The 27736-nt window shown below is 34.6% G+C and overlaps 1 long non-coding RNA gene across 1 annotated transcript; it reads left to right on the plus strand.

Annotated features, from left to right (window-relative positions):
- The first annotated feature begins 1801 nt into the window (after nt 1-1801).
- On the plus strand, nt 1802-27736 carry LOC122234193. The gene is made up of 3 exons (XR_006211969.1): nt 1802-1857; nt 5404-5467; nt 27428-27736. It is a non-coding gene; the product is annotated as an uncharacterized LOC122234193 (long non-coding RNA).

A 27736-nucleotide genomic window follows, 5' to 3' on the forward strand; every position in this document is an offset into this window, starting at 1 on the left:
GGGAGGCAAGGGATCCTTAAAAAGGCTAAGAAAGTGGGGTACCTGTGTGGCTCAGTTGGTTAAGCATCCGACTCTTGATTTCAGCTCAGGTCTTGATCTCATGGTTTGTGGGTTCAAGCCCTGCATCGGGCTCTGTGCTAACAGTGCAGAGCCTGCTTGGGATTCTCTCTGTCCCACTTTGTCCCTCCCCTTCTTGTGCTCTGTCTGTCTCTCTCTCAAAATAAGTTAAAAACAAAAAAGAAAAATGAAAGTAAGATGATTGCCCTGAGACTAGTAGGCTGAGAGGAAGAGTGAGCTGAGTGAAAAGGAAAGGGATATGATGAAAAAGGATTTGCAGCCAGAGACAACCACATTTGCAAAGCAGGTGAGAATGAACTTGACTTAATTATTAAACAAATCAAAAGGAGTATTGTGGCTGTCAGTTATGTTTGTTTAGCTTTTATTAATAGAATTTCTCTTTTTAAAGAAAAATTCATTTGATATGGAAATTTATGCTATAATCGATGTCTCTATTAATTCTCATGTAACACTTTTTAGACCCAAAAGCTACCTTAGTATCACCAGGGAAGCTTTCTGTAAATACACATTTCAGCATTCACCCAAGGAGAATCTAATCAGTCAAGTTTGTTAATCAGTAGTAGTAGGCTATAATGTTATATGGGGTAATACTGGCTGCACAGCAGTAACTTACTTTAGGTTTGGGTAAATCACAAGGGAGTAACAGCTCTGGTTACTACAAATGGTGTGCATGACTCATGCATTTAAGATTGGTATATACCACTTTACTTGACAGACCTAAGGCTTTTACTTGACTAGAAATAAAGTGAGAAAGTAGCCTTTCTTTCATTAAATTTTGCCTTTTTATGTAGAGGTCTATGCTAGTTGTCTTCTGCAAAGTGTAAGGTTATTGCTGATAAAAAATCACAGGTGGGTTTTTTTTTTTTTGTCTTTTTTTTATTATTATGTAGGACCCACTTTTTCTCCAGAGTCTCCAGGGATACTGTGGAGTAGCTTCAGGCTTAGTTAATTTGAAGGAAACCCCAGTCCATCTTTTAATTAATACATATAATATTAAATATATCCTACAAAAGGGTCAACCTAACTAAAGAACTCTGAGCAAAAGGTGTGCTGTGTTTTAATTATGAGGCCGTATGTGACTGCATGCAAGTAGGAGCCATGTTATGCTTATTCTGATCACAGTCAGAAATTAGATAATTTTTCTACTGGAGTATAAAATTTTACCAGAAAATCTTTTGCCAAAAATCCAACATCATATTCAAATGTGAGAAAATTGTTTTCTCAGATCCTTTGTTTGTCATGCTGGTGTCTAGTACATTTTACCACACTTTACTCCCCCGAGCTGGGAATAAACATGGCACTTCTTTCTGAAACAATACTTTCCCTTGATGCTCGTGATATAAATCTAATTTTCATATGGAAACAAATATAGGTGTTTCTGGACTAGGGAAAATATTATTTTTATAAAAATGTGTTGTAAATATGTAATGACTTATTAATTGTTTTAAAATACTTAAGCAAATGCTCCAAAATGTTCCTAGTTTTAATTTCCATTATTGTACATATTAATTGTTGTAACACATAAACAAATTCTTTGGAGCCTCAATAATTTTAAGAGCATAAAGGAAGTCATGAGACCACATAGTCTGAACCACTGGACTAAGTGAAAGACTACTTTGTCCTAACTAAGCTGGCATTTATTTGTAACAATCTTGTCCATGGAAGATATTTATAACTGTTTATTTCAGTTTGACTTTTACTTCTTATTTTCTTTAAATTTTGCAGAGTTCATATAAAGTAAAGACCTGGGCTGAGAATAGAAAGTGAGTAAGGATGCAGGTATGTTCCTATGATAAGAAAATAATTGAAAGTATTAAGAAGTGCCAAAAACTATCTTTTGTTTCTCTGATAGAAATTAGTAATATTTGATACATTATAAGCTTCTTTAAAGAAGTATATTTTGAATATATCAATGTTTTATTTTTCTTTAAAAACATTAAGTTAATTTTTAAGGAAACTTTTAAAATAATTTTTAATGGTAACACATTTCTAGTTTTTAGAAGTCATGGGAGAATGATTGTATTTATATTTGTTTTACTTCTAAGCCTGTAGGAAATGGTTCTGTATATACTTCAAAAGTGATGAGTTGATCATTCATGTTAAACCTTTTTTTTAACTTTCTGATATTAAAAAAAAATAAAACATTACTTTTTAGAAAGATTTCCCACTTCTTTTTTTTCTGAAAGAACTTTAAAAATATAATTGTCAGTTGCAAGAATAAATGTCTCACCAAAACTCATAGGAATATAGACTTTTGAGAATTATTTCACCATTAATTGAAAAATGTCTGTGGAAACACTTGTTAGCATTTCAAGGGGATGAATATTTTTATAGTTTAAGCAGGCATCCTATTCATGAATATTAGGCCTAAGGCTTGAGAACATTTGGGAACTAGTTAAATTTTGAATAAAGTCAAATTCTTCTTTTCCAAAAGCAGTAGCTTTAGTGACCATATGTTGAGAGTCACTACCAAGAAATGACAGGAAGCGTCAATGGTACTGCTTGAGAGAAAAACAAATTTCAAAAAACTGTAAGAGGGTAAAGAAGAAAAAGTGAGAGGTGTTTGTGGTGGAGTCCTTTGGTAGTATCTGGTGAAAATATTCTAAATAATTCAGGGCCATTTTATGTTTTAAGAACTAACCAACAAATAGGGCCAGCAAATCTCTACTTTGCTTAGCTGGTTAGCTGGTTAGTCCCCTAGGTCATTATCAATATCATTGATCCTCTGAGTGCGTGGGTGAGGTTGAAAGAGGAGGATGAAGAAATACTTGTTGATCACACCAGCTACATATCAGATGTTCATTTAAGTGCTTTGATATCTTTTTTTAATTTTGGAATAAGTTTAGATTTATATGAAAGCTGTGTATCTGTTACTACATTTCACTTTCTCATGTTATCGTCTTATCTGCTTGCTTGCTTTTAATTCTCGCAACCAATCCTTGAAAGAAGCTACTGTTATTTTGTTTTCCATAAGAAGAAACTTGGGCCGCATTGTGAAGAATAACTTACCTATTAATTCAACAAATTTTGAGGGCATACTGTGTGATAGACATTATTTTAGGGTAGCCATGGGTATATAAGTCTAAGATGTTATGCCTGCCTTCATGGGGCTATAATATTTATATTATTCTTTGTAATACCATATCAAACTAATTTCCTTTTTGTGCCTCTAGGAAGTCCTTGTAAGAAAAGCACTTAAGGGTGAAATAATATTGAGTATCTCCCTACCACCCCACATTTCCTCAAAAACATCTGTATACTTAACCACCTTCACAAACTACTCTGTAATGTTAATGTATGCCACTTAGGATTTCTGTTCATCTGTTATTGATATATGTTGTCATCCTCTAAACATTCTTTGTTATAGCCTAACTATATTGGCTCTTTGGTAGTATAGGTTATATGAAAATATAATTCTTAGCATCTTAAGGTTAGATTTTCAGTGAAGGAATACAACCTCAACTCCTGTTAACTGTAATGGGAATCCCGTGACTACCTTACCACACCCCTCACTGAAAAAAGCTACTATTCCTGAGGGGGTCACTGACCTTTACATCCATTATAGAAGTATGAGAGGAGCGGGGAGGGAGAAGCACGTTAAGTGATAGGTTAGCCACAGAGAGACAAAAGAATAATCAGAAGACTTAGGAGCTGGGGGAAGCTTATGAAAGAATGGGGAAGTGAGATTCTTGTAACAGGGATCCCCGCTGTCCTCTGTTTTCAGTGTAGCAAAGCAAACCAGGCCCCTGTGGACGCTAGTACTAAAGAATGAATTATGGACCTGAATAGTAATGTGTTGGTGCTAATGATTTCATCAGTGACCATGGCCCTTGTCATTCCTTTGTGTGTGTGTGTGTGTGTGTGTGTGTGTGTGTGTGTGTGTGTGTGTCTGGGGTGATTTCTTTTATTAAACAACCTATTTGGCTTAAAAAATGTAGTTTTTCCAGAGTCATTTGGTCGTCATGAATTTGGCAATGTGAAAAATGCACTTTACATATTTTTCTGCAGTCATACTCAGTTAAAAAAAAAAAAAAGGTTACATCATTAATTTTTGTGTTTAGTCCCATGCACATACAGCTTTTAGCCTAGCCCTTTTTCTTTCAGTCTTTTAGACCTTCCTTCAAATTATTATATCAAAAACTGAATTTTTCACTTTTCTCTCTAAACTTTTTTTTCCACACTGCTCCTATAATCATTTAATTCATTCTCATACATCAGTTTTTATAACCTTATGTAGGCAATCAGATTTCCTTTTGTTCATATTTACATTTTTTGCAGAAATCAAGATTTTAATCTTGATACTTTTGAATAATACCTTTTGTGGCAGTTACGATTTATAATAGACTCCTACTTATCACGAGAGATGTTCTACCACTATTAAGGCTAAAAGCAACAATGAATAATTTTTTGTAGGCCTGTTACTTGTTGTTACTCTGACCAATATCTAAGATTTAATCCAAACTTCAGTTTCATTTTAGAAGAATATATGCTTTTCATGCTCTCTCTTTCCCAACTGCATCTTTATGTCATGAATGTTTTTCCAGAATTTCATGGTCTTCTCAAAACTTATTCTGATTTCATACTACTAACTTCAAAGTTTTCTAAGATTCTCTCTTGGGATCCTTTAAGGAGTTGGTTGGAATGGAGGCAACCAAGAATTATTATTCAGTCTGTTCATCAGTATGTGACATTGGCCAGCATCTTACTGAAGACAAATGATCTCTTAGTTTTAAGTTAAAAATCACCTAATTCTCTTGATACTCCACTAAATTCCAACCTATGAACAGTGGGGATGGAGATACAATGCTATGCTATGCTTTACTATGCTAAAGTACACTACAGTAAATGAAAAGTGCAAGAATGGGCTAGTGTCCTCAATTTGCGTGAAGATGTGTGTGAGAAAAGTGTACCTGGAAGATGTGGCTGTCCTCCAAAGAATATCTTTTGTCCCCAAGAGTACCCCTTGGCACTAACAATAAAGAGCAACTTTGAGCTGGTAGTATGCAGTGGAAGATGAAGTGCAGAATTAATAATTATCTGTAAGTCTGGATGGTCAACTGGATTCATCTGGGACATCAATCTGTTTTTTTATTCTTCTACCACTAGAGCATGACCTTTATGCAAGTGATAGAATTTGCATTTCTGTTAAGCTTAAGACTTCTAAGAAATCCCCTTTCTTTTCTACACAGGATCTCTCACTGAGACTTCTCACATTGTCTTATATACTGAATACTGCTTGCTAAGTTTAGATTGCCAATATCTATCTACTGGTTTTATCTTATAGAAGTTGCATAAGCAAATAATTCTGTTGCCATTTTCCTTAAGGTGTGTATATGCCTTTCAAATACTTGGTTGGAAACAGAAGACTGTTCCTGTCTTGCTCATATGGGTAAAACTCATTTACTGTTTTTCCTTTTAAACTGTTAGCTCAAGTGACCTTACACACGAGTCCCAGCTGTGCATTAGCATTGCTTGGGGATGTGTTTGTATCTTTTGTCTAAAAATACCCAGCCGGTAGGATTCATGATCCATGAAAGCTAATTGAAACAATTTCTCTTCAAGTTTTGGCAAGTGAAGCATGCATTATAAGCATTAATATCTATAAATTGAATTGTTAATGAATCTAGACACTAATAATGAATGCAATTTTGCAAGCTTAACTAGAAACACTAAAATTATCAGGATCTGGAGCAGAATTTTCAATCATTTTTGCTTATTAAATAGCAAAGCTATGCTTTTAATAAGCTAATCATTTTTATTTGACCCCATAGGAGTAGCTCAGTTGATTAGAAACAGGTTTCTAAAAGCAAAACAATGTTGTTTTTCTCTTACTGTTTTAACCACCAAAGCACTGAAATTTTAAGATGGATATCTGATCTCACAGTCTGTGTCTTCTAATCACATTTGTACATATATTCAATGCTTTATGAAATATTTACTTATTTCATTTCTCCTATGTTATACTGTATGTCAGATATAGCTATTGATATAGGTAGAGATCTCTTCAGTTTTTAAAACAGTCAGTGTCACACTCAGTTTAAACCAGTGGTTTCATTTCACGTGCAAATATCTAAGATTTCATTATCAAGATGATACATTGTTGAGCTTCATGGTTGCCTGATAGTTTTATTGTTTTCTGAGACTTAGTAACTCCTTTGATATATATTTCCATTTGAGTATCAACTCCTATAACTGCAGAGACCCAGTTAAAAAAGCAGCAAAATTTAGTAGGTAATGTTAAACAACAATGAAGTGTTTCCTTCCTAGTGCTTGAGTGACTTGAGATAGTTAAGTCATGCACTTAGGGGCATACTTAGTGCCTTTCAGTAGCTGTACATCATAGAGTTCCCAAGTGGCTTGAAAGAGTTAATGCGCCTTTCTGTGTTCTTTCAGTTACTACTCAGGAATGACTTAAGCACAAGGGGTAGTGAAACAGTACTAACTCGGAATTTGTGACATCTCTTGTGTATATTCTCATAGAGGTGACTGAAATCGGGACTTAAATTACCTTTTCCAGTGGCTTCCTACATCTACAGATTTAAGGATATTGGCCATTCTTTGGCTTTAAACTATGAAAAACTAAGAAGCTGAAGTGTAGAAGTTGAGTCTGATAGTAAATATGGAGTTCTGCTTCAGAGGCTATGGATTGGAACTTTTATGGAAACAGAGGAGCAGGGTTGTTAGGTTTCTTCAGTATTGGTTTTTTTCTTCATCATTACATATTCCTATGACTACCAAATTTGAGAAACTACACATTAGGAGAATGAAATGTATGACAAATATGTATCATATGGAACTTCTGAGGAATATGGTATGTATTGCATTACAATTAATGAAATTGTTTTCAGGATTTGTCATCCAGCATAGGTATGACAATTATGGCATGCAGGTTTTTTTTCCCCCTGTAGCTATTCACTTCACTTAATGAAAGCTCATACCTGGATTTTCTTAAAAATGGCTTAATCAAAATGGCACTTGAATAGTCTTACTTAGAGCATTTGTACTGTTCTTCCAAAATGGTGATAAGTTTGTGTATGTGACTGAATCAGCCCAGGAAAAACTTAGTAACCACAAAGCTCAGGAAGAAAAACAAACAGCAAAACAAAAATCTTCCTCAACAAACTGTTCAAAGAACACTCATTTCGTAGTTAATAAACTTTTACTATTTTCTGGGATTTTTAATCAAGATTTTAAAGTGTTTTGTATTGAATTTAGTCTTTCTTTACCTGTAAGAGATAAAATCTGGGTTGCCTATATTTTTTTATACCACTAAGTTTTTATTAAATGATTCCCTGGATTGCAGTCCTGCCTGGATTGGACTACCTAGTTTTATTAACTTCTTAGAACATCTAATGTTTTTAATGTTCTTTTTTTTTTTTAAAGGTTTTTTAAATGTTTATTTTTGAGAGAGAGAGAGAGGGAGAGGGAGAGGGAGCGTGAGTGGGGGAGGGACAGAGAGAGAGAGAGGGAGACATAGAATCTGAAGCAGGCTCCAGGCTCATCAGCACAGAGCCCGACGTGGGTCTCGAACTCACAAACTGCAAGATCATGACCTGAGCCGAGGTCGGACGCTTAACCTGTAGAACATCTAATTTTCAACTGTATAAAAATCTTCTGCAGAATTGTCAGATGGTAACCTTTTGACATGGCTACTTGCAGCAGAGAAATAATCTGTGCTCCTGGATAAGCAAGTTTTTTGCTTATTCAAAACTTTCTGCCATTATTTGGTCAGTTTCATGGAAATTAATTCTGCAGACAAGTCTTAATAGTTAAGATCAACCTGTTATAAGTAAGTATACTTTAGAGTAGCACAGGAATCCTACTTTTCTTTCTTATCCAAATATTTGAAAATTTTTTTCTACATCAGTTCAGTGTTTTGAAGTTTTTGCAATATTCTGTCCATGTGATAGTCTGATTTAGAAAGATGACTCAATATCTTCGTAATAAAATTTATTTCTATTTTTAGTTAGAAGGAAATGTGCTGCATTATCACTGCAATATTTGATTTCACACTAGCTCTGTTTCTCAAAAATGTTTCTTTTTCTGTCTGTAGTGTTATATATAGAAGGGCCAAAATATATGTTACACTGAATGACATATTCCATTCCAAGGCAGAGTATAGTTGAAAGGATGTCTCTAAGTGTTTTCTTTTCATATAAGTGCTTTAGGAATATAGCATCCTATAAAAGAAATTAAAAGCAGTAAATGAAACATGAACATAAGAATAATTCATATTGTGAGCTTAATTCTTAAAATATATTTTTCATAAAATATAATATTACCATCTTCTTAAAATAGCCCTTTGTAGTTAAAATAGTAGAACTTGAGGGTTTGTAATTTTTAAGTCTATTTATTGATGCATACTTTAAAATTACAGTATTAATAATTTTATATTAAATCCTGAACTATACCTAAAGGTTATGGTTAAACATGACCAAGAACTAGAATTCTCTTTAGATCCTCTCCTCTGTGCTTTTCACAGTCTCTTCCTATGACTTATATACGATAAAAAATCAGTGGGGAATACTTTCACATTACTTATATGAGGATCCCAGAAATCCAAACATATATCAAAATGGATAATTATGATACTTGGAAGTTATGATTACTTGTTAATAGTGTTCTGAGAAGTTAACTTAAAAGTGCCTTAATGACATTATGTTCCTTATGACATCATTTACTTTCATCATGACCACCTGTTTGCCTCCTTTGCATTATAGTACAGACTTTAAGTACATTGCAAGACTATATCAATTATAATTTTATCTAAAAAAAAAAGCAAAATAACTTTATCTAAACTACCATAGATTAAGCCAGTATTTTCTCATAAAATAAGTAGCCCAGGTGTAGACAGTTCTGAGCTGTTCACCTACTTGAGGAAGTCATCAAGGACCTAGGTTCTTTCTGGCAACTTCCTATTCTTTCATCTTTAGTTTGCAGCTTTGTTTTTTTGTATTTGTTTTTGTTTTGTTTTGTTTTTAGTCAAAATGCAGGCATTATATCTACATTCCAGGTAAGAAAAAGGGAGAGATAGCTAAGGAAAAAATTCATCTTGCTAGACTTGTGTTTATCAGGGAAGAGAAGCCCTCTTCAGGAACTTATAAGTCTTATTGCTAGGACTGTCATTTGATCACTACTAGCTGTGAGGGGAATCTGGAAAGGTGAGAATTTTTTTAAATTATATTTTCCTTTTTTTTTTTTTTTAAATATCCAATACATTCTCAAAATGTCAAAGTGTAAATCTATAAATCTGTGAAAATCTCCCTTTCCTATCACATCTCCATTCTTCCACTTAAATGCCTTTCTACCCCACTACCACAAAATAGGGAACAGCTGATGTTAGTCTCTTTTTTCTTCTTCTAAAAATTTTAAAAATGTATACTCAAACTGATTCACATATGTCTTCTCCTCCCTTTTTTAATTAATTAATTTATTTTTTAAATGTTTATTTATTTATTTTTGAGGGAGAGGAAGAGGGAGAGACTCCCAAGCAGGTACCACATTGTCAGTGCAGAACCTGATGTGGTGCTCAATCCCATGAACCATTAGATAATAACCTGAGCTGAAAACAAGACTAAAATACTTAACCAACTGAGCCATCCAGGCACCTCTCCCCCACATTTTAAAAAACACAACTGGTGTATGAGGTAAGGATCTTTAATTTTCACATAGCTCCCCCCATCAAACTAAACCAAACAAATAAATGCAGGATTCTTTTAATTCAAAGACTAATAACATCTGCCATGGATTTAGTTATTTTTTGTCTGCATGGAGTCCAGTAGTATCCAGATAGCAGTGAAACTTTTGATTCTTTTTAGCAACTCGTAAAGGCATAAATGTTTTTCAGAACAGATACCTGAATTGTGTGTGTAGCAGTGCTTTGTACAGAGAAGTTGATCAATAAATGTACAACTCAATTAACAAAACTACTATTTGGTAAATTGCTCAAACCAGAAACAAGGCATCATCCTTGATTCCTCTCTCATGATCCTCCAGATGCCTCTCTTTCTCTTATATATCACATCTATTCAGTAAATCCTACTGGCTTTATCCTCAAAAGATATCCCAAATACCTCACCCATTCTGCCACTACCTCTCCCCTGGGCCTGATGACCATACTCATCTCCCTGCTTCCCTTCTTGCCCCTTTAAAGACCTTAAAAATAAATTATTTCCCTGCATAAACCTTTCCAAAGGCTTTCAGCTATAATTAGAATGAAATCCAAAGACTATACAGAGCCAGTGAAGCCTTTGGGATCAGGTGTTTGTCTACTTCTTATCTCCTATCACTCTAAACTTTGTTTCTGTTGAAATTTGTTGGATGGAAATATTGCTCCTGCCTCAGTGTCTTTGCATTTTCAGTTCCCTTTGCCTAGAATGGTCTTCTCTTAGATGCATGCAGAACTCTTTAGTCAGCACTCAGCTTACATGACACCTCCTCTTGGCAACTTTTTTATCATCTATTCTGCTCTTCCTATTTATACTCCAATATTTTCTATTCCGTTCCTCTATTTTCCTCATGACACTCATACTATCTAAATATTATGGTTTGTATACTTGTTAACTGTTTTTTTTCCCCACTAAAATGTAAGGTCCTGAGTTCGGGGACTTTGTCTTATTTACTTATTCATTCTGCATTGTGCCAGATCCTATTTTTTTGTGCTCAGATAATAACAATAAACAGAATGTACAAAAATTATTTCCTTCATGGAGATTTTATTTGTATATGTGTGTGTACATGTGTGTGTATGTAGGAGGATAGATAAAACACAAAGAAGTAAAATATATAGTACTTAAAGTCCTATGAAGAAAAATAAGAAAAGGAGATGAGGATCACCTGGATGTTGACAGTTTTCAGTTTCTATTTGCTATGTTCACAGTAATGTGTATAAGAAACCACCTAAAAATTAGTGAGTCACAACACCAGACTTTATCTGTGGGTTTTCCACTGTTCAAATGATCCTGGCTAGATTTGGTTGCACTTTATGGCTGAGTTTCAGGTATGTTTCATGTGTCTCGCATTTTTCTGGCATCAGTGGAATACCAGATGATGTTATATTCAATGGCAAAAAGTATGAGTATGTGAGACCAGGCCTGGAAGTGCAAGCCATTTTAAGTCTGCTTGAACCGTGTCTCTTAACTTCGCAATAACCTAGACAAATCATCTGGTCAGGCCTAATATCTAGGGGCAGAGGAGTACATCCTGGCCACTATGAGGTCAGAATGTGGATATGTAATACTGTTGGAGAAGAGTGAAAGATTGAGACTGAGAACGTAACCTAATGTAAGGCCAAAGAAGTCTTTGGTGTCAATTGAGTCAAGTGAGAAGTGAAGGAGGGAATCATCTGGATATTTGGGGAAAGAATGGTCCAGGCAGACAGAACACTAAACACAAAGTTTTTAAGGTGGGAATATGACTCTCCTGTAAAGAGGAACAGCAAGAATCAGGTCAGTGTATGGAATGGAGTGAGTGAGAGTAACAGACAGAAGGTCAGAGAGACTGTGGAGGATGGAGGGAAGGTGAGCTTGTAGATCAACTAAAAACGTGAGCTTTTCTCAGAATGAGATGAGAAGCCTTAAGAAGGTTTTGAGCAGAAACGTATGATCTGACCAGGACAGAGCCTGGTATAGGGTAATTTCCCAGTATTTATTTGTTGAATGAATGCATGATGAAAATACTGTGACTTCAGTAAACCTTCCCAAAATAATGAAAGAAAAATACTTAGAGTGCAAATGGAGCAAAATAACCAAAGCCTGAGAAATAATAGTTATTAACAATAAAATAGAAATGACACATAATAAGGAGAGATTCTAGTGAGAAAGCAGTAAGGTATTGCTTGCCAAGTGACAGCCTTTGGTGAAATCTTTGAGTGGAACCCAAAGAAAGACCCATTGTGTTTGAAATTGAACTCCTTGTCTAGACAGTGCAAGAGTGAGCTTGGTGGCCATCCTTTAGGAATCTAAAGGGGTTGGAGGGCTTGTAAAATGATGGGAAGGAGGTGATTTTAGATAAGAACATTTCACTGTAAATTGTTAAAGACCTGCACATATAGGAAGCACTTAAATACTTATAGACCTAAGAATATAATTGAATTGCATAGTTTTCGACCCTGACCCAAAGAAATCAGGCAAGACTTAAATCATGTGCTACGGCTCCTGTTACCATATGCAATTAAAAGAAATTTGTCAACTTCACCAACCCATGATTTTAGTTCCCTTCCTGGCCTAATGGGCCAGCTGTTTCCAAAACAACAATTTTATTCTTTTGTCCATCTCTCTTGTGTTTTGCAGCATTTCTATCAGAAGAAGATTCTTTTTTTTTTTTTTTTTTTTTTAGCACAAGCAGGGGGTAGGGGCAGAGGGAGACAGAGAGAGAATCTTAAGCAGGCTCCATGCTCAGCTCAGAGCCCGACATGGGGCTGGATCCCATGACCCTGGGATCATGACCTGAGACCAAATGAAGAGTCAGATGCTCAACTAGCTAAGCCACCAGGCGCCCCACTACCAGAAGATTTTTAGAGATAGAAATAGTTTTTGCAAGACATTTACTTTCTGGTTGGTTATCTAAACTAGCCATGAAAAATTTTCCTCAGCAATATGAAGATTATTTTTCTGAGTATCTTTTGCTTAAGATTTTTAACAAAAGTTAAACTGGTCTGAAAATCTCAGTTCTCCTTTCAGCCCTTGTTTTGCGCTTTTCTTGTTCATCTTTTAAAGATAACAGTTGATCAACAAAGACAATATAAATCACATTTCTTTGATGTCATAAATGTTCTTTAATCAAGTTATACTTTAGTTTCAGAGAGAACTTTGGTTCATATTCAGACTTAGTCTGGTATTAGAGTTTACACTCTGTACACTGTACTGTCACATCACACAAGTTTTTAAACACACAGATTCTTATAATGATTTTATAATCAGTAATTATCTGTAATCACTAACATATCACATTAATATCCTTGCTCATTTTGGCTTTGTTCACTGTTTCCTCTTGGGTTTGATGTTCTTCTTACTAGAGTACATCTTTAATATTGCTTCCAACAAAGGCTGTGGATAGTAAAATTTTCATTTCTATATGTCTGAAAATACTTTCTCCTCACCCTCTTACTTATATGATGAAATTTAAGTTTGCATTTATTCTGTGCTCCACATTTTAGTAATATTTGTTATTAATGAGACATCTGTTAATCTGATAGTACTTTTTTTTTTGTAGATAATGTATTTTCTGGAAAGTAGCTCTTGTTTTTCTCTTTTTTCCTTAATGCTCTATGGTTTCATTACAATGTGGGTCAGAGTGTGATTTTTTTTTTAACTCCTACATGATGCTCGGTAGGAGTTTATACTCTGGCAATTAGTATTTTTCTGTGTTTGGAACATTCTCAGCTATTATCTGTTCATATGCTGCTACTTGAGTTTTCTGTACTTTTTTCCTGGTGCTTCTTATTATGTTTGAACTCTGTATTTTATCTTCCATTTCTACTGACTTCTCATTCATATACTCCATCTTTTTATTTCTCTTATTGCCCTTTGGGAGATTTCTTTACCCTAATTTTGGAATTCACTAATTCTCTCCTCAGCTTTGTCTAGTGAACTATTTACTCATATAAATGGATTAAAATTACAACAGCCATTTTTCATGCCCAGTTCATTTTAATATTTTTCTATTTTATGATCTCTTTATTATTTTATTAGTTCTCTTTCTTCCCATTGGCTCTTTGGACATTCATAAATTTAAATCCCCTCTTAAATGTTCTGCTACCACTATCTTCCAGGGCGAATGAAATGTCTTTGAGTTGCCTTTATTGACATCAGACTTTTTTTTTAAGTAGTTGTTAAAATAATCAAATATTTTGTTCATATAAAAGAGAATAAAACATGGATATGTGGCTATAAGAGTAATAGAAAAACATCCACATACATACATACTACCCAATTTAGGAAATAGGACATACCAGGGGCACCTGGGTGGCTCAGTTGGTTGAGCATATGACTTTGGCTCAGGTCATGATCTCACGATTCATGGGTTTGAGACCCGCATGGGGCTCTCTTCTCTCAGCACAGAGTCCACTTTGAATCCTCTGTCTCCCTCTCTCTCTCTGCTCCTCACCGCCCCCCCCCCAAATAAATATAAAAAAAAAGAAAGAAAAGAAAAAGGACATACCAGTATTTTAAAAGCACCTTTGTGTCAGTCCCCTGTTATATCACCTTTGTTTCCTCAGAGTTAACCTACCATCCTGAATTTTGTTGGAATGAGTCTATTGCTTTCCTTTAGAAGTTATCTATGTATGGATACAGTCTTCAGTTTTGCTTGATTTTGAACTTGATATGTTCAGAAGCATCTTGTATGTATCCCATGCTGCTTTAAGTATACAATTATGTTTGTAAATTTCACTCATGATGAATGTAGCTACAGTTTCCTTTTCATTTCCACTGCTGTATAACATTTATCCATTTCATTACTGGTGGAAAATGAGGCTTTTTTATGGTTTATGCTTTTACAAACAATGCTGCTAAGAAAATTTTTATATAGGTAAATGATGTACACATTCATCTAGGCTGTATTTTCTAGGCTGTGTTCACCTAGGAATGGAATTACTGAGTCAGAGAATAATAAGTGCTTGTTCAGCTTTATTAGAAACACCAAACTTATTTTCCAAAGTGCCTATACTGGCTTTTGCTTTCACTAGCAGTATGCATGAATTCCTCTTGTTTCACATTCTGGCAGAACTTAGATTTGTTAGGATTTTTTAATATTGTCATTATTTAATGAGTCTTACAAGTCTGAAATGGTATCTTTTGGTTTTAATTTGCAGTTAACTCATAATATTGTCATATGTCTACCAGCCATTTGTGTTTTCTCTGAAGAGCTCTTCTCTTTTGCTAACTTTTCTGTGTGTTTGTCATTTTGTGTTGATTTGGGGAATTATTTATATATTTTAGATGTAAATCCTTTACTATTAGATTTATACATATTGCAAACATTTTCTTATGTTGTGTGGCTTATCTTTAAAAGTTTTTTACTATGCTTTGTTTTACAAATTTTCTTAATTTTAATATGATCCAGTTATCAATCTTTGTTTTTTATTTCATTTTATTTTATTTTATTTATTTATTTTTAATTTATTTTTGAGATAGTGAGAGACAGAGCATGAGCAGGGGAGGGGCAGAGAGAGAGGGAGACACAGAATCTGAAGCAGACTCCAGGCTCTGAACTGTCAGCACAGAGCCCGACGTGGGGCTTGAACTCATGACCTGAGCCGAAGTCGGATGCTCAACTGACTGAGCCACCCAGGCACCCCTTTGTTTTTTATTTTTAATAGTGCTTTTGGTCTTTTGTTGAAGAAATCCTTCCCTGCTTTAATATTATAAAATTTTTGTTACAAATTGTCTTCTAAAGCTTTTGTAGTTTGTCTCTCACTTTTATGACTGTAATCTGCCTGGAAGTGATTCACTGTATAGTGAGAAATAGGGAACCAGTTTCATTTTTCTCTATATTGAAACCCAACTGCCCCACCATGGGACTGGTTAGTCTAATAACCTTTCCTTATTTATCATCAGTGCCAGCTGTGTTATAAATGAAGTTTTCATAATAGAGGAGTCTGTTTCTGTGTTCTTTTTCTCATTGATCCCTGTGCTACTGCCATTGTGTCTTTATCTTGGCTGTAATAAGTGTTGGTATTAGAAAAAGATTTTTAGTAAAACAGTTCCCCAACTTGTTCTTCTTCATGAGTGTATTGACCATTTTTTGCTTTTTGTTTTTTCATATATATTTTATAATCACCTGTCAAATTCAAGGAAAAATCTATTAAAATTTTTTAATTTATAGATTAATTTGGGGGAGAACTGCTCTCTTTAAAATACAGAATCTTTCTATCCATAGACATGTTTTATTATCTCTCCATTTATTTATATCTTTCTTACTGTCTTTTAATAAAGTTTTACAATTTTTTCATAAATCTTTTGCATGTTTTTGCTGTATTGGTAGCATATATGTTTTTGTTGCTATTATAAATGGTATTTATTATGAAATATTTTGAATATACAGATAAGAATGGAGAAAAATATAATGAACACCTATGGACTTAATCTCAGCTTTGTGAAATATTAGCACTATACCTGATTTCCTGCTGTTGCTCTTTCTCCTCCAATTAAGCATTGTGAATACAATTACTCTTCCCACTGTGTTCCTCTCCTATCTCATTCTCTTCCTTTCCTCCTTCTTTACTGTTTTACAAATCCAGTGTTTTCATTCTAATATATGTTTTTATATTTCCACCATATTTATGTATTTGTGAGCAATATTAAGTATTGCTATATGTGGTTTATAATGTGAATAGATCAATGCTTTTTATTAAAGCAGTAGGGTTTTTTTGTTTTGTTTTTTTGTATTAGTAGCAAGTTGTCTCTAAAGAAGGTCTTTCTACATATAGTATTGACAGTTCTTCTTTTTCTCCTCGGTTCTTACTAAAACATTCTATCTTTGGAACCCATACTATTTTTCTCTATGAGAGAGTTCTAGAGAGAGAAAGGTATAAACTTTTCAAATGAAGGAGATTTGATCTTAATCATGTACATTTCCTCACTGACATTTTCATGTCATATGAGAAATAATTGAGTTAATTATTTTAACTAGGTTAAATGGAATTTGCTACCATTGACATTGGGAATTTTGCTACCATGACATTGGGTATATGAATTGGGCATTTTGCCTCATTCACCCATAGCCCCACTTCTCATACACTTGAGCAAAATGAATAAATGATAAGCAATTGACAACCTAAATTACATATAGTGTATTATAAATTCCTTAAACCAAGATAAGGCTGGATTTACACAAAAATTTTCTCTTTAGCTTTGACACTGAAGATAAAGAAGAAAGGCAAAAGTCACTTTTTTGCTTGGTTAGTTGCTATTGTCTAGAAGTAAACTGAAGGATTTTCTTCATTGAATTAGAAGTCTGGTTTAACTTTCTCTGGTTGTGGATTTATCCTTTCCCAAATTTAAACTAATTCAAGTGATGTTTTTCCTTCTTTGAGCTAAATATCAACCCATTTGCATGTTTCAAGGAGTGATGCATGGATGCATATCTACTTTTGCTCTCTACTACTGTAACGCTTATGTACATGTCTAAAGGAACTAATTACTGCTTTGCCCGAAAAGAGTATAATAGTTTTACCCATGGGTAAAGGAAATCAATGGACATTTAAATGGAGCACTTCATGAAATACCTTAGAATTCATAAGATAAATTCCAAATACTGACTTCAATCACATCACTTTTTCTATATTAATGGCACTGTTAGAACAAATAAATCAAACCAGGATTATTTGTTTTGTGGGTCATTTTAATAAGACAAGTTAGGTGCTTTATACAAAGATCTATTTAAATAGTAACTCAGTGTTTATAGTCTTTTATAAAATATGCTGAACCAAGACTGATAAAATTTATTAAAATAGAAATTTAAACCACACACACACACCCAAAATTACCTTGTTTTAGAAGAAAGTAATAAAATCAGAGAGGGAAACTTATTCTAGAAGATAGAATAGAAACTGGCTGTTTAAAGAGCTGTACATAAAGTCACACTGTCCCCATAGTTCTAAACATAGAGGGTAACTTTAATTTTAAAATCTGAGAATTCAAATATTTTATCCAATGAATAGTAAATATTTTTATTTCCCTTCCTGAAAACTGTCTTTACCTGGGTTCTGGACATAGGGAAACACTACAGTAGCAATTTATGACTGCTAGCTTTGTGACTACCCTGTGTATGTATGTATGTGGTCATGAAGCAATTACTGCAACATTTCTTTTTGTCTTCATCAGAGATAGAGAGCAAAGGATACACGGTTGCTTAGATGGAATCTGCAGGCTCAAAAAACGATGCCTGAGTTTGGGCTACTTTAGTAGTAAATGGGGATTCCTGTGAGCTTGTCCATCTGTACCTTTTTAATCCCTTTAGGTATATAGCAAAGGCTTCCTGCCATGTTTGCTTTAGACACAACTGTAAGGGTAAAGAGAAAAAGACCACAGAAACTCTTTGTTTCTTCGTTGTCCTATCTAGATAAACAAGGGCTTGCTGTCTCAAAGGAGACTGCATATATAGAAAGCCAAGCTGTCTATATAACCTACCAAGGACCTCTGACTCCAGTCCTTTTTGTTTTATTATACCTATTTATTACCTTTATTTTTTGTGGTTAAAATATTTTTTAAATAGGGAATGTTTAGACAGTATTAAGTTTGAAAGGGAAAAATAGTATTCATGGAAATGTAATACTACCTTTATATGTAAACCACACAGGCCTCTTCTCCAGAAGCAACCACTAGCACCAGTTTCTGGTGTGTTTTTCCACAGATGTTATATGTATATGTAAATATATAAAAATACATAACACACACATACATTCCTGCTTAGGATTCTGTCTCCCTTCTCACTCTCTCTCTCAAAATAAATAAACATTAAAAAAAATTTTTTTAGGGGAGCCTGGGTGGCTCAGTTGGTTAAGCGTCCGACTTCGGCTCAGGTCATGATCTCGCGGTTCTTGAGTTCAAGCCCCGCGTCGGGCTCTGTCCTGACAGCTCAGAGCCTGAAGCCTGCTTCAGATTCTGTGTCTCCCTCTCTCTCTGACCCTCCCCCATTCATGCTCTGTCGCTCTCTGTCTCAAAAATAAATAAACGTTAAAAAAAATTTTTTTTAAATACATAACACACACACATACATTCTTTAAAAAGCACACACCTGCACTTATGATAGTATCCTTTATATATTGTTGTACACTTTGCTTTTATAACTTAACAAGACATTTCAGTTCATGCCATGTTAGTACCTATAAAGCTGCCACATTTTAAAGAAAACACATCATGCTATTATGTAGACTTTATGTAACCAGATCCTTCATTTCTAACATTTAAGTTATTTGTAGTTTTTTTTAATTAATTCTGTTTTGATAGAGATCATTATATGATGGTGATTTTGTGTATGTATGTCTAGTAATTGCTACGTTAAAATGTATGTGTATCTTACTGTTTTTCTCTATTAGTGCTCTGTTTTTCTAATTGAGTGATTTCCAGTCATATAGCCATTATTTCCTACTCTCTGCTTTTCTTGGTTTAAATTTGTGGGGTTTTGGGTGTTTTTTGTTTTTTACTTTTTAAAAAAAATTATTCTGTTTTATTTATTTTTGTCATGTAAGCTCTATAGCCAACGTGGGCCTTGAACTCACAACCCTCAGATAAAGAGTCACATGCTGTACTGACTGAGCCAGCTGGGCACCCTGAGTTTTTCTTATTTATTTGTTGTTTTTACTCTAGAAGCTTAGATAGTTGATTTTAAACCTTTTCTTTTTCTAATGAAAGCTTTTAGAGCTATAAATTTCCCTTCAAACACTACTTTAGCTGCATTCTAAATCTTTCAAATATTGTGTTCTTGTTATTCTTCATTTCAAAACATTTTGTGATTTTCCTGGGGTTTCTTATTTGACCTATGCGTTATTTAGAAGTATGTTGTTTTAATGGCAAACACTTGGAGATTTTCTAGATACCTTTTTGTAAGTGATTTCTAATTTAATTCTGTTTTGGTAACAAGTATACAGTTCAAATGAAAAATATTGTACAATTTCAGTCTATTTAAATTTTACTGTAATTTGTAAGTATTCACTGAGATAACAGCATATGAACTGGTGAATGTACCTTTTGAACTTGAAAAAAATATATATTCTGCAGCTTAAAGATTTTCTCTTCTATAACAGTTAATTTGGTCAAAATGGTTGTTGAAGTTTTCTTTTCTCTACTTTTCTTAAAATTTTTAATTCCAGTGTAGTTAACATACAGTGCTATATTAGTTTCAGGTGTAAGATAAAGTGATTCAACAATTCCATATGTCACCCAGTGCTATTTATAACTAGTGCCCTCCTTAATACCCATCACCTATTTCACCTATCCCCCCACCCAACTCTTGTAACATCAGTTCTCTATAGTTAACAGTCTATTTCTTGGTTCCTCTCTCCCTCTCTCCCTCCCTCTCCCTCCCTCCCTCCCTCCCTCCCTCTCATTCTCTCTCCTTCCCTCTCCCTCTCTTTCCCTCTCCCTCTCTCTCCCTCTGGCCCTCTCCCTGTCCCGCTCCCTCTCTTTCTCCTATGTTCATTTGTTTTGTTCCTTAAATTCCACATGAATGAAATCATATGGTATTCGTCTTTCTCTAACTTATTTCACTTAACATTTTACTTTCTAGCTCTATCCATGTTGTTGTAAATGGCAAGATTTCATTTTTTATGGTTGACTCATCCATTGTGTGTGTACATATATCACACCTTCTTTATCCATTAATCTTTCATGGACAGTTAGGCTGCTCCCATAATTTGGCTATTGTAAATAATGCTGTTGTAACATAGGGGTACATGTATCCCTTGGAACTAGTGTTCTTATATTTTTGTAGAAAATACCCAGTAGTGCAATTAGTGGATCATAGGGCAGTTCTATTTTTAACTTTTTGAGGAAACCCCCCATACTGTTTTCCATAGTGACTGAGCCACTTTGCACTCCCACCAACAGTGTTCCTTTTTCTCCACATCTTCACCAACACTTGTTATTTCTTATGGTTTTGATTTTAGCCATTATGACCGGTGTGAGGTGATATCTCATTGTAGTTTTGATTTGTATGTCCCTGATGATGAGTGATGTTGAGAATGTTTTCATGTGTCTGTTGACCATCTGTATGTCATCTTTGAAGAAATGTCTGTTCATGTTTTCTGTCCATTTTTAATTAGGTTGTTTGTTTGTTGAGTGTTGAGTTTTATAAATTCTTTGTTTTGGATGCTAACACTTTATCAGATACATCATTTGCAAATATCTTCTCCCATTCTATAGATTGAGTTATAATTTTTTGATTGTTTCCTTCATTGTGCAGAATAAGTTTTTTATTTGATGTAGTCCCAATAGTTTATTTTTCCTTTTGTTTCCCTTGCCTCAGGAGACATATCTGGAACAAAGTTGCTACAGACAATGTCAGAGAAGTTACTGCCTGTGCTGTTTTCTAGGATTTTTTTGGTTTCAGGTCTCTCATTTAGGTCTTTAATCCATTTGGAGGTGACTTTTGCATGTGGCGAAAGCAAATCATCCAGTTGCATTCTGTTTTGTATATAGCTGTCTAGTTTTCCCAACCCCATTTTTTGAAGGGACTGTCTTTTTCCATTGGACATTCTTGCCTACTTTGTTCTGGATTAATTGACCATAAAATTTTTAGTTTATCTCTAGGTTTTGTGTTCTGTTCCATTGATCTATATATCTATTTTTGTACCAGTACCATACTGTTTTCATTGCTACACCTTTGTGATATAACTTGAAGTCAGGAATTGTAGTACCTCCAGTTTTGTTTTTCTTTTTCAAGATTGCTTTGGTTCTTTGGGGTCTTTTGTGGTTTCATACAAATTTTAGGATTGTGTGTTCTAGTTCTTCTATTCTCTACCTTTTTTGTCTAATTTTCATAACTTACTGAGAAGGGGATATTAAAATTTCTAATTATGATTATGGAATTGTCTATCTTATTCCTGTCAGTATTTTGAAATGTATTTTGAAGCTTTGCTGTGAGGTGGATACATATTTACTATTGTTGTGTCATCTTGATGAATTGACCTTTTATCATGAAGAGATGTCTTTCCTTATCTTTGATCATATTCCTTGTCCTGAAGTTGATTTTGTCTTATCTGAATATAGCCAATTTAGCTTTTTTATGCTCAATGTTTGCATGGTATTTTTTTATTCTTTTACTTTTAACCTGTCTGCACTTTTATATTTAATGTGTGCCCCTTATAAATATTTGTTCTTGTTTTTTATTGTGTCACAATTTCTGACTTTTAGTGAGAATGTTTTGTCACTTACATGTAACCTTTAATATGCTTTGGGTTAAGCCTACCATCTTGTTATTTGTGTTCTAATTGTCTTTTCTTTGTTCTTTTTGCTTTCTTTCTTGCCTCCTTTTGAATTAATTGATAATTTTTAATATATAAAAACTGGCTTATTAGTTGTCTTTTGTATTGCATGTTTAGTGTTTACTCTGGAGTTTACAATGTTCATCTTTAGATTATCACAGTCTGCCATCAAATGATACTATGCTACATCACATATAATTTTACTTCCCCCACAATTCTTTGTGTTTTGGGTTTCATAATTTAAATTTTATTTATATTATAAACCAACTGTACAATGTTTAAAGAAATTGAGATATGGAAGAAAAATACATTTTGTGTTTACCCACACATTTTTCATCTCCAGTGCTCTTCATTCTTTGTGTAGATTTGGTATTTCCTTCAGCCTGAAAAACTTCTTTGAACATTTCTTGCAAGGCAGGTCTTCTGACAAAAAATTCTCAGAGCTTTTCTTTGTCTGGAATATCAAATGCTGTATTAGAAAAACATCTTAAACTACAGATTTTAGATAACACTGTTGATGGTTCTAGTTAAACTACCTGATTTCCTTGCTTTCCTTACCCCTCTTTATTCCTAGCTCCCCTTGAAGCCAAGTGCTTCATTTCCAAATTACAAAATGCCTTTAATCATTAACCAGTTTGGAAAATGAGAATTTATTAACCCTTTCCAGACTACTTAACTTTACAGCTTTGTTCCTCTTTTGTCCCAGTTTTTAAGGAATGCCAGCGTGTCAAATTCAATGTAGGTGATCTGCTTAAAAGGACTCTAGTTTCGTCTGCTTTGAAGATTTGGTAGGGTGGGCTCAGTTATGTCATTGCACTACAGGTCTTTTTAGGAAGAGGTAACACGAGGGCATGACAAGGCACTCTGTAAGACTAAGGCTATCTTTTGTTTGTAACATTCTCTGTAGTGATTAATAGTTCTATTGTTGGACATGAGCAGTTGAGACCATAAAAGGAATTGAGGGGTTTTCAAGTTAGACAATATTTATTTCCCTAATTTACAGTTTAACATCTTTTATCTCTTGATGTCAAGATAAATAACCTTAGTAGAAGTGTATAGTAACCAAGCTTATCTCCATCAACTTTAGGAGACTGTTCTCCAACTGCCAGTCTTCTCTCATTCTACATGGAGTCCATCAACAAAACTTGTCAGGTCCACCTCCAAAATATATCCCAAATGTGACTACTTTTCTTTACCTGTTGTGCTCCCGCTTAGGCCAAGATACTTTGTTCTCATATCTACACCTCTCTAATAAGCCTCTTACCTATCTCCTTGCTTTCATTCTTACCTCCTGAAAATCTGTTCTCAACACAATAGCTAGAATCATCCTTTTAAAATGAGTCAGATCATATCACTTCTCTGCTCAAAACCGTCTAATGGTTTGCCTTTGCACTTAGAACAGCTTCCCGTCTCTCCCATGGCATAAAATGCCCTTCATAGTCTGGTCCCACCTCTCAATGCCCTCCATTTTACCCGTCACTGATTCTGCTCCAGGCACACTGGCCTCCTTGCTTTTCCTTGAATACCAAGTATGTTCCATTTTCTGGGCTTTATGCTTACTGTTTCCTCTGCCTGAATGAATGTTCTCTCAAATAGTCTCAGAGTTCACATCATCTATTTACAGAAGCCTTTGCTCAAATTTATATCACAGAACACTTCTAAAGTAGGAACTCTCCCACTTTGCCCCCTTGCTAGTGTTGCTCTTTATCCCTAATAAATGAAGTGTAATATCAAGAATATAACTCAGGCTAAGTAAGGATTTTTAGCAGAAGTTTTTTCTGGTCATGTATGAAGCATATGTATACATTTTTAGTGTGCATTGTATACTTCTTAAGCAACTGGTTTACTACCTATTGTACATTATTAATTATATAACTGGCAAAGTTACTGGAAAACTTAGGCAGTGACAAAAACAGTTATTAGCAAACTTTGTAGCCTACCAATAGTAAATGTGTATCCCTACATTATAAATTCATTATTTATGATTTCATTCTGTTTCCACCTTGTTTTTCCATCTTTTGTTTCACTTTCAATTTATTTTCTAGTATTACGTAGTGTTTTTTTTAAACTGTCTTAAATTCTTTCTGGAACAAGGCAGGATATAAATAAATACATCTAGAAGTTACAACATTGTGACAGAAGTGTAGGTGGATAGAAATGCCAAACAAAATTGGATAAGTTCTGTCTTTCATATGGCCAGCAGAAAAAAATGCATAGTGACATTAACAAATTTTAATATATAAACTTATGGAAGAGATTTAACTTTTTAGAGTAGAGAACACCTATGGGATAGTGTGTCCAGTGTATCTTTTCTAGAACTTTGTCTTTCCATTCTAATGTTTAACATATCTCTTGGTCCTAGATGTGCACTTCAGGAATAGCCAGCTATTTGTTAAGTTGGACACAGGTTCCCACCTACCTAGGCATACTTAATATGCCCAGGAACAGATAAATAGCTCATTAGTTGGGCCAGTGAAAATCTTTGCTAAGAATTTTGGATTTGGGCCTGAAAGACTAAGATTAAAGCTGTGAAATGTTTACTTCCTAGCTCTAGACAGCCATATTTTTCTTTATGTGGGAAAAGTCAGACTACAGTGATATAGGGGATTAAGCTGGCCTGTGGAGATAGATGGGATCTGAGAAAGAATGTGTATAGATTCTAACTGTGCCTTGTCCTTCATTTTATATAATTCTTTCTCACACTCCATAAAGACACCCCAGTATTATTTTAGTAAATTCCTCATTTTGCTAAGCCAATTTGAGATAGTTTTGGTTATTTCTAACCAGAAGAGTCCCAACTGATTTAGGTAGTTATAGTTAAGGTGAGTAATATGAAATACATGTGGGTATAGATCCATATCTTTCCCGACCTGAAACTGAGAGTCTGCCCAAAAATACAAAGCTCTTATTTCTAGAATTAAATTATGAAGATATACAAATTGGTGAGTAGTTAAGAATATGTAACAGTTTTCATTAAAGCAGTTTTCTTCAGGTTTAGACTATTTCAGATTTTTGTTTAATATTCTTATTTCAAAATCTGATGCCTATTCTTTTGTAGGAGGCAATGAAGTCAGAACTAATAATAATATGAGGTTATATTTAGATTAAGAAGCCCTTGTAATAAAATGAACTTTCGTGTAATATACATCATTTCATGTGACTAAATGTTTGCCATGTCCCTAGGGACAAAGATTTTATCACTGGCAGAGTGTAGCAGCAAGAGCTTTCCTCTTCTCTTGCAATCAGCACTTTGTTTAATGTTTAAAAATATTTGGCAAACACAACAGAAGAAAGGTTGTAGGTGTTACCTTTAATTGGACTTTAAAAATTAATATGGTGAAACAGTATGCTTGGGTTTGCCCTTTTGCCATTGACCAGATAGAAGCCTGAGTACATATATGAGCTCTTATTTTGTTCTTAATGAAGGTAGAAATTATTTGTTCTAAATGGTACTGTGACTAGTTACATTTTTAAGTTGTGTGTGTGTATGTACACAATCTATGTTCAATAAAATATAATGACTTAATGTATAACAGAGGAATTAAATAAAAACAGGTGATCACAGACCACATATTTCTACTAATAATCTCAAAAATTTTCCCCCAACAAAGATGCTAGATGCAGGAAAACTGATTAATTTTGTTTGTATCTCCTAAGCCCATGGCAACTTCTAATGGATGTACAAATGAGACAGCAAAACAGAGAATACAAAGTAGTCATGATAACACACAAAGTGAAATTTTAATTTTTGACTTTTTCAATTAACTAAAAAGTCAAAGCACATATTTCTTGTAGCTTCAGAATTAGTTTGATGCGACAAGGTAAATGAGGGTCTTTCTTGAAGAGAACTATGACTCTTGACTTCTCTCTGGAATTAATGTTCCAAGCCACCAGTTTATGTCACAGCCAGCTCCATTAAGAAAGCTCTTCTACTCTTTAAGTACTGTTATGATTTCTATCAAGACAGAAAAAGTCTGGGTAATGAACTACTTTTTTCTAGTATATTGGGACTTGGATTCCTTTAGTGGGGTCCAACATAATCCATGCAAAGATTGTTATCTGCTCGTCAGGGCTTTTCACCTAACTGAGGAATTGTTTATAATTCCTACTAAATTTGCATCTGGAATCATGAGCGTCCATTGGGCCTAATGATAAAAGTATAGAGTTAGAATTCCAGCAGAACTGAGTACAAATCATTACTCCTTCTGTTAATAGTTGTACATCCCTGAGAAAATTATTTAGCTTCTCAGTCTTGCTTTTCTTATCTACCACAAAAGGTTGTAATAAGATATTGTATCCAAGCTATTTTATACAATACCAGGCATTTTTAGTATCCCTAACATTGCTTAATTCCACCGTGTTCCATATCTCTATCTTCCTTGATTATGAATCCAAATACTAGCCCCTGTTGTAGTCCTTTTTTTAATCTTAAACTTTCATCCAAGTAATGCTCTGTGCTTGGTCTCATGATCTTTGAATGCTTTTCCTCCTCCACAACCTTTCCATTGTGCCCTGTGGAACTTGTCCTATGAGAAAAAATTACCTTAGTTCTTCAGCCTTTTTATAAAGTTATTCTTGCACTGGTTTCACATTGGGAGCTACCTTAAGAATTTGATTACCCCTGGATCCCTCTTGAGTGGAAACTACTTTGTCTTCCTTGTTGTACATTCACATTTCTGGGATGTTGGTTGCTCAGTATTGTTCAGTTTCCTTTTTTCTGCTTATAATCCACCACTCCTCTATCTTCTGTAAAAAATGATCCCATGACTACAACTGTCTTTCAACAATCTGACTATCTTGCTTTCTTGTGGTCAACTAACAATCTCCAAATTACTTTTCTATTTTAAATAAGGGCTTAGGGGCGCCTGGGTGGCTCAGTCGGTTGAGCGGCGGACTTTGGCTCGGGTCGTGATCTCTCGGTTCGTGAGTTCAAGCCCCGCGTCGGGCTCTGTGCTGACAGCTCAGAGCCTGGAGCCTGTTTCAGATTCTGTGTCTCCCTCTCTCTGACCCTCCCCCATTCATGCTCTGTCTCTCTCTGTCTCAAAAATAAATAAACGTTATAAATAAATAAATAAATAAATAAATAAATAAATAAATAAGGGCTTATACCAGGTTGAGGGTCTTTTTCCCTATTTTTGTATTATTTTGTTGTTCTAGATGCCATCGATGTACTCATTGGAGATGTCTTATCTGATAACATAATCACATAGTTTCCTGACATCCTTAACTTCAGTTACCTTCTGTGTCTTGATGACTCCATCCCTGAAATCTCATCTGCTATTGTACAGTGTATGGAGATATTGTACAAATCAGCTAGTGAATTATTTCCTACATGTATTCCATCTCAGTCCACCCACATGAAAGCCGTTATACTGCTATAGCATGCCAAAAATCACTGACTACTAATTTTGTCCTTTTTGACAGCCGGTTGTGAGTGAATCAACCCCAGAATCTCACCCTCAGATGTACTTTCGGGGACCACTTCTGTCACCACTTCTCTGAGGTGAGAAGAGAAGCACCTCAAGAAAGCAGAGCTTAAGAAAGATTTGTGTGCAGTGACTTATTAAGAGAGTACTCTTCAAAAGAAAGGAAAGCAGGAAAGGGCAGAGGAAGAAGATAGGCAAAGATGTGATCTCAAAAGAAGTCTAGCCTTAGCTTGATCCCATAGGGAGATCTGGGATGTGAATGGTACCACAGAATTATTCCTTTTATGGGACAGTCCCTCTGCAAGAC

This window comes from Panthera tigris, chromosome E2 (genome assembly GCF_018350195.1).
Source record: "Panthera tigris isolate Pti1 chromosome E2, P.tigris_Pti1_mat1.1, whole genome shotgun sequence".
Taxonomy (NCBI): domain Eukaryota; kingdom Metazoa; phylum Chordata; class Mammalia; order Carnivora; family Felidae; genus Panthera; species Panthera tigris.